This window comes from Myotis davidii, unplaced genomic scaffold (genome assembly GCF_000327345.1).
Source record: "Myotis davidii unplaced genomic scaffold, ASM32734v1 scaffold1107, whole genome shotgun sequence".
In the NCBI taxonomy this organism is placed as follows: domain Eukaryota; kingdom Metazoa; phylum Chordata; class Mammalia; order Chiroptera; family Vespertilionidae; genus Myotis; species Myotis davidii.
The window spans coordinates 48,776-56,440 of NW_006300016.1; the positions used below are offsets into that span (position 1 = coordinate 48,776).

The 7,665-nt window shown below is 42.1% G+C and overlaps 1 pseudogene; it reads right to left on the reverse strand.

Annotated features, from left to right (window-relative positions):
* Nucleotides 1–4,341: 4,341 nt before the first annotated feature.
* Nucleotides 4,342–7,665, reverse strand: LOC102761367 (annotated as a pseudogene).

The window sequence follows — 7,665 nt, forward strand, 5'->3', positions numbered from 1 at the left end:
CATCTATTGCTTTGTAACTTTAGAATATAAATCTAATGGTAAAAGAGCCACTGGATTTATTTTGTTTAGAATTGGCGAGTCATTCCATCATTTGTTCCCAAAATAATTATTGAGCATCTACTGCATGTGCTACAGGGTTAGACCTCTAATGAGACCCTCACAGCCTGAGCCAGAACAGAGGTGACAGCTCAGCTGTTTTGAGTTTGCATATTTCTCTATCCAAGGCTGATGGTCATCCCAGTCTCCTTTGACTAACATGTACTTGAGGTGTGGTCTGAGGCTGTGGCACAGAATTTTCTCTTTTAGAAGACACCTCATTGGGGGTGAACCTGCCAATGCCACCAGCATCTCTATCTCCACAAACAAATGACAGAGCAGATAACCTGGGTAACTTGGGATCCAAGTACCACAGTTTGGGCTTCATTTTCTCAAATTGGTTTGCACATCAGGAGGAGGTGCTAGTATTCTGGGGAAGCCAAAACACCTTTTCACTCCATCTCTTTTCATTCCATCCCCTTTCATTCCAGCCAGGCCATTCCTTCTTCCCCCACTGCTCTGCTGCCTGGTGTGATGAGTAGGACACACATTTCTGAGAGAAGATAGAAGCACTGTTTTCTGTCTCTGCTATCTCAAACATATTATGTAGCATTCTATTTTTTTTACAGCTTTAATGAGGCATAATTGGCATAAATAAAATGCATGTTTTAAAAACGTTCAGTTTGATACGTTTGGGCATATGTGTGTATCTGTAAAACCATTATCACAGTCCAAGTCAATAACCTCCAAAATGATTCTTTACATCCATTTGGTACTTAGCATTCTGAGCCCCAGATTCATCTGTAAAACCAGTATGAACATAGAAACCTTATAATGTAATCACGGAACTAGCTCAAAATGGTCCTATCCTGTTTCTAACAGGATACTGAGTTGCTTTTCAGAGCCAACAGACCAAAATAGACCAAGTCATGCAACCAAAGCATGTGCAGAGGAAAGATCTTTGACTTTTAGTTCTACCTGGAACCAAAATCTTGTCCCCCAACTACCACTGATCCAAAGGACCAACACATAATAGGAACTTAAACACCAGAACCTCTTTCAGAGGCAAAGAGTGAAGAGTCTATTGTCCAGGAAGATCTGGTGCTGAGGGCCATTATAAATGGCCAAGCTCCAATGCCCTCCAATTAAAACTCGCCCCACCAGTGCTTTCCCATACCTGTTCTCCCCTAACCCTTTAAAAACCACCTCAAATTGGATAGGAAAGGCAGATTTGAGCTTTCTTCTTGTCTTCTTATTGAACTGCCTCTTGAAATAAACTTTTTCCTTGTTTCATACTCAGTGCTTTAGTGATTGGTCTTACTGTGCATCATGTTTTAATGGGGAAAAAGGGGGAACATCTGTAATACTTTCAACAATGAAGATAAATTTTGAAAACTTGGGTTCAATTACAATAATGTAATAAAAATTTACAAAATACAGGTAAAGATTATACTATGTAGCAGGAGATAAGTCTGTACTAGATGATTACACACACTTTGCATTTAGTGAATATTCATGAGCAATCAAGGTCTAACTGATTCTACCATTTTATGCTTCCATTTTTACCCCAATAAGTCAAATCTTTTCTCAAGCTTACAACCAGAAATAAAAGATTCCTATGTAAGCTCTACACAACTTTGCTGAGTTATCTGTAGAAGAGAGAGAGCTGGGCATTTCGAACTATCCAGGGAATGATGGTAACTACAGATATAAGCCCTAGTGTTGGCTGACAGCTGAGCAAACATTTGTGCCTGTGTGTGGAAGGGAGGGAGTGAATGAAGGGCATAGATATCACTGTGTGAAGGGAGTTTGACCTTTCCTCAACAGCTGACACCAGGGGATGAGGATTCACAAAATTATGTCAGCAAGGAAACCACTATCTGATTGAATAAGATAGCAGAGAGGAAAACTTAGCTCCCAGGAGGAAACTGGTTACCTGACTGAGTCCACATGGAATTAGTTGGGGTTCAACAATGCAGATGTTCAAAGCAGAATGGCCGAGATGTGGCAGTTCCTTTGGATTGTTTGCATGTGCCTGTGAAGGAAAAAGGGAAGAAACTGAAGGGGAGCAGAATTTGCCACCCAAAATATGCCTCGTTGACATAAGGATAATTTTAAGCTGACTAGTTTTAAGGAATAGCAAACATAGGAGAAACTCCGAACACTGAGAAGTTACCTTTTTTGTAAGAGACATTTAATTTATAAGGAAAATCTCCATTTGTAAGGGTGTCTTTCTCTCTGTACCTAGAAGAGAAGAATGACTAAATTTCTAGGAACTATTATCCATTGACTTAAATATAGGACTTAAATATAACGACCGTACTCTTGGTTACTGTACTTTTCCTGGTAGCCTCCAATAACTGACTGCCTACTCGAACATCTTTTGTCTTTGCTTGGAGATGGTCTATGAGGTAGTGGCTTGGGCCATTTCAGGAATTAGTCAGTTTTCCTGAATCTCTCCCATATGTACAGGAGGTATACATGTTATTAAACTTCTGTTTGTTTTTTCCTGGTAATCTGTTTGTTTTTATTACAGTCCAGAACAACCCTGGGCAAACTACGGCCCGTGGGTCGGATCCGGCCTGTTTGAAATGAATTAAACTATTGAAAAAAAAAGACCGTACCCTTTTATGTAATGATGTTTACTTTGAATTTATATTAGTTCACACAAACACTCCATCCATGCTTTTGTTCCGGCCCTCCGGTCCAGTTTAAGAACCCATTGTGGCCCTCGAGTCAAAAAGTTTGCCCACCCCTGGTCCAGAACATAAAATGGAGGAGGGAAAGCTATTTCCTCCCCACAAAACTATCTTAAGGAATCCTCTTTAGTGTTTGAAAAGGAATAGGTGGGATTAGATCACATTTTTACAGAGTTAGAAGGAAATCCATGTCTGACTGAACCATTCTCTAATTTATTTTAAAACCGCCAGTTAGTTGGTTAGGTCATTTTGAATTGAATCTTGCTCGTTTTCTAGCTGTTAAAATGTACAAGTTTCAATAATATTCAAGCACCAAATGATTCAAAGCAATACAAGGCTGTCAAAGTAGAATTTGGAGAGAAAGCACGGTATGTTAATAAATGATTCACACCCTCAACACCTCAAAACACACGGGCCTATAAAATATTTTAATGTATTGTTTTCTGGCTTTGGATATCACATTTTTAGCATTGCCTATTTTTATTGTGCTTTTTAAGGACAGTATGTATATTAGAGATAGAGCTGTAACTATTTTTTAAAGTTTTGAAAACAGATGTGGTAGTAGATTTAACCATACGAAATTGCCACTTCCCAAGTCAAAATCATTCAACTATAGGTGATGTTTATGGTTCATCCAACTTTGGAATCTCTCTCTCTCTCTCTCTCTCTCTCTATCTCTCTCTCTCTCTCTCTCTCTCTCTCACACACACACACACACACACACTTACAAGGCAATTGGACCATTTATTGGCATTGATAAAGCATTCCTTTAAACAAGGGATGAGATACTGAGCACTGAAAATCTCACCCCATTTTGTGAAATCTTAAGACCAAAGTCTCCATGGTCATACACAGCTTAATCACAACAGGAACAAGAATTTAAGTTAAATTAATTGAATCAAACTGCTCTTCTATGAGATAATAAGGGGAAAGTGGGGGTGGGGTGGGTCTGGGTGCAAAGTTCTTGCTTTCACACTACAATGTTAAAGGTACAAGAATCTAACAATTCCCACTGCAGCACAAAACTGCTTCCCATTGTTTCAAGGCAGTCATTTATCAATAGCCCAGATGCTAAGAAATTTTCATGGAAAACAGGGGCACACCCTTTGGCTGTGAGTTGAGGAGTCAAGTTCTTAAGAACCAAGGACTGGCCCATCCTGTGTGGTTCAGTGGTTGAGCCTTGACCTGTGAACCAGCAGGTCATGGTTCTATCCCCGTCAGGGCACATGAGAGTTCTGGGCTCATCCCCAGTAGGGGGTGTGCAGGAGGCAGCCAATCAATGATTCTCTCTCACCATTGATGCTTCTATCTCTCTCTTCCTCTCTGAAATCAATAAAAATATATTTAAGGAAGAAAGAAAGAAAGAAAGAAAGAAAGAAAGAAAGAAAGAAAGAAAGAAAGAAAGAAAGAGAGAGAAAGAGAGAAAGAACGAACCAAGGACTGGCTGACCACTCTTGAGGGAAAGCGCCTTCACAGAATCTCCAGGATCTAGTCTCAGCTTCCCAATCTATAAAATGCAGCAGTGGTGGTGGTGGTGTGTGTGTGTGTGTGTGTGTGTGTGTGTGTGGGCTAATGGTGGGGGTGTTTGAGGAGGATGGAAAGACAGCTAGGCTTCCAGATCAAAATCATCACGCTCCTCATTGTTAGATCTTGGATGAGTCAACCCAAGTGGCCAAGTCCTCCACACTGCATGTGACAAGGAAGGTGGTGTCAATGACTAATGGCATGTGGCCCTGCTACTGGAAGGCCAGGGCAGCCTGAAGAGACTGCTCCATTCGCAGCTTAAGGAGCACAGTGGGCAGGCGGCAGTAGCTGAAGGATGAGGCCCTGACGTCGCAGAGCTCGAGCAAGCAAGCTGCGCGTAAGCACCAGGCCAAGATCATACAGCTTGTCCAGCAGTGTGGCCAAGGCACGCATGTGAAACAGGTTGTACTTGGGCAGGTCGTGCAGGAGCCAGGCCAGCTCATGCACAGAACAGCTCAACTGATGGTAGCACGTGTAGTCCTTGTACCACTGCAACTGATAAGACCACAACACGTGAAGTTTGTGCGGGTTTTGGTCAGTGACCTGCCAGTTCAGGAAGTCCACCTGCTTCAATAGCTTCTGCTTGTGTAAATTAAGCTTCTGCACCAGGATGGTGGCTGCCAGCTCCCTAGGACTCAAAGCTCTACTTTAGAATTTCTTAAGAGGATCTCAGGACAGAGTCTACTTCTAGAAAAGCACAGTTTGTTGGGTATTTTTTTGTAAAGAATCTCTGTTGATTATTTTTTTAAAAGGCATGTGAGCAAGCCCAGTGGTATTTACACTCCTTTACAGCTGTGCAACAGTACTTATATTAATTTTTTAAGCTACTAAAATAATATTTGCTGATGTTTGTTTTTTCCATAATTTTTAAAAGGTGTTATCATTGTTGTTTACTTCTATTTCCATTGAGTGACATGTCCTAATTATGTTATAACACTCAAGTTGCCCAGAGAGCTTGTTAAATGCAGATTCCTAGAACAATTACTAAACATTCTGGATGCTGTGCTTTGATCATTATTATTATTACTAGCGGCCTGGTGCATGAAATTTGTGCACAAAAAGGGGGGTTCCTTCAGCCCAGCTTGCATCCTTTCCAATCGGGACCCCTTGGGGGATGTCCCACAGGGATCAGGCCTAAACCGGCAGTCAGACATCCCTCTCACAATTTGGGACCGATGGCTCCTAACTGCTCACCTGGCTGCCTGCCTGATCGCCCCTAACCACTCTGCCTGCCGACCTTCTGGGCCTATCTCCGGGCCTGGTTAGAAAGACGGGGCCAATCAGCAGTCCCCACGGAGGCCTGGAGAGAAACAGAGTGCAGCTGCTGGCAAAGCCTAGAGAGAAAGAGAGAGGTAATGGCTGATCAACAGCTGCCATGGATGCTTCGGATCAGACCCTGCCTCTCTTTCCAGGCCTCTCTCCGGGCCTGATCTGCAGCCCCCTCAGCAGTCAGTGCTGGGTTGCCGTGGCGACTACAGGACTGACTTCCGGTGTTCAGTGGAGCCTTCAGTCTGGTCATCATGGACCCTGGGTTTTTAAATATTAAGATTTTTTTTTTTGTAAGAAAACATTTATTCGCTAAATCACAGAGGTAATAAGAAGTAATTCCTAGAAGGTATGAGCTTAGGAAACCAGTTATAGAGGCAAAGGAAGGGCCCTTGGAACTTGGGAGTGAGGAAGCTAATGGTAATGTGCCTGAGGGGAAGGGGACGGAAAGGAGGATGGGAACCCGAAGGGAAAGGTTCTGGCATGCTCCAGAGAGGGAGAGCCTGTGCTTTGGTTATTTTGAGTTGCTAAAACAAAATACCATAGACTGTGTGTCTTAAACAACAGCAGTTTATTTCTTACATTTCTGGAGGCTGGGAAATCCAAGATCCAGGTCCTGGAAGATTGTGTCTGGTGAGAGCCCACTTCCTTGCTTGTAGACAGTGCTTTTTCACTATGTGCTCACATGGTCTTTCTTTGGCAAGCATTCTCTCTCTCTTTCTTCTTATAAGGACATTAATTACATGATGAAGGCCCCACCCTCATGACCAAATCTAAACCAAATTTCCTGCCAAAGGCCTTCTCTTCAAATGCCACAAATCAATTTGGGTGGATACAAACATTCAGCCTATAACAGGGTGAGAACAAGTAATTGCACTTTAAACAATTTTCCTGAAATTTCAAAAATTAAAGGCATAATTTTTGAAACCATGTTATGTACTCTTTACGTATCTTCCTAATTTAAATCTTATAGCAATTGTATGTGGTACATTTTATAACTGGTATTTTTTAGAGAAGGACTGAAAATTCAGCAAGACTAAAGAATTTGCCAAGGTCTAACAGCTACAAAGTTCAGATTGATTTCAAATATGTGCTTTCTCCACCATGTTTCAAACCCTCTGTATGCCTATTTGTTTTTATCCTTCTGGAATCATTTGCACATCAGTCTAAGTCAAATAACAGTAGCTTTACTGTATTAAGGCTAGAAAAATATTGGCTATCTGAAAAGAACAGCTGTGTTCTGAGAAAAATAAATGTGGTTGGTAATTCTAAGTATGAGTCAAAAATATTATAGTAAGAAGTTATCCAAAGAAAATAAAGAGAGCCATCTGGAAATCTATTCTTCATCACGATATTTTGTCAGTAAGGGATTGGCTGATGATAGAGAGACAGTAGCTCTACGGCATGATAGAAAGAAGTTGGGGAAAGATCCCAGCAAGTGGAGTGAGGGTGTGGGGGCTAACATCCACCCTCCAGAGCACCCACCTCTGGGCATGATCAAAGGGAAACAGTTAATTGCAGGAATCTCCTGAGGTGGTCCTGGAAATCACAAAAACAAGGCCCCCTCCCAACCAGAGTCAGAATTTGGCTCCACAAAGCTTGGAGATAACCACCCTTTCCCCTGCTTTCCCATCCCCCTCCCCCAACACACACACCTTGGAAACACATAAAATCTCAAGAACTAACTGACCATGCACGCAACTCACCTCTTACATTGGCGCACATCCACTCACTTTTTGCTTCTCTCACAGTGGAGCCCACGACCTGGCTCTTTCTTTTCTGCTACCTGAATAAAACTTGCTTTGTTCTCACTTGGATACTTCCTTGCAAGTTTTCCTGGGCGAGTCAAGGACCTGGAGGTCACCTGAAACATGAAAGTTTAGGGACTGTGCTGGGGGGTAGGGTTAGCCCCCAGCATGGAGTGGTCTTGTAACAGTTCCTGTGTTTACAAAGACTGAACAGTAAACTGAACCTGGGTTTAATGACATACAATTCAGTGGAATCACATTTATAAACAAAGTATGAAACACATTTGCTTCTGTAAGTCAGAGGGACATGACAAGGCCTTTTGCCATTGAGTCTTTTCCTTCCTCAGATGCCAGGCCTTGCTTACCACATCATCCATGCGCCTGGGAAACAT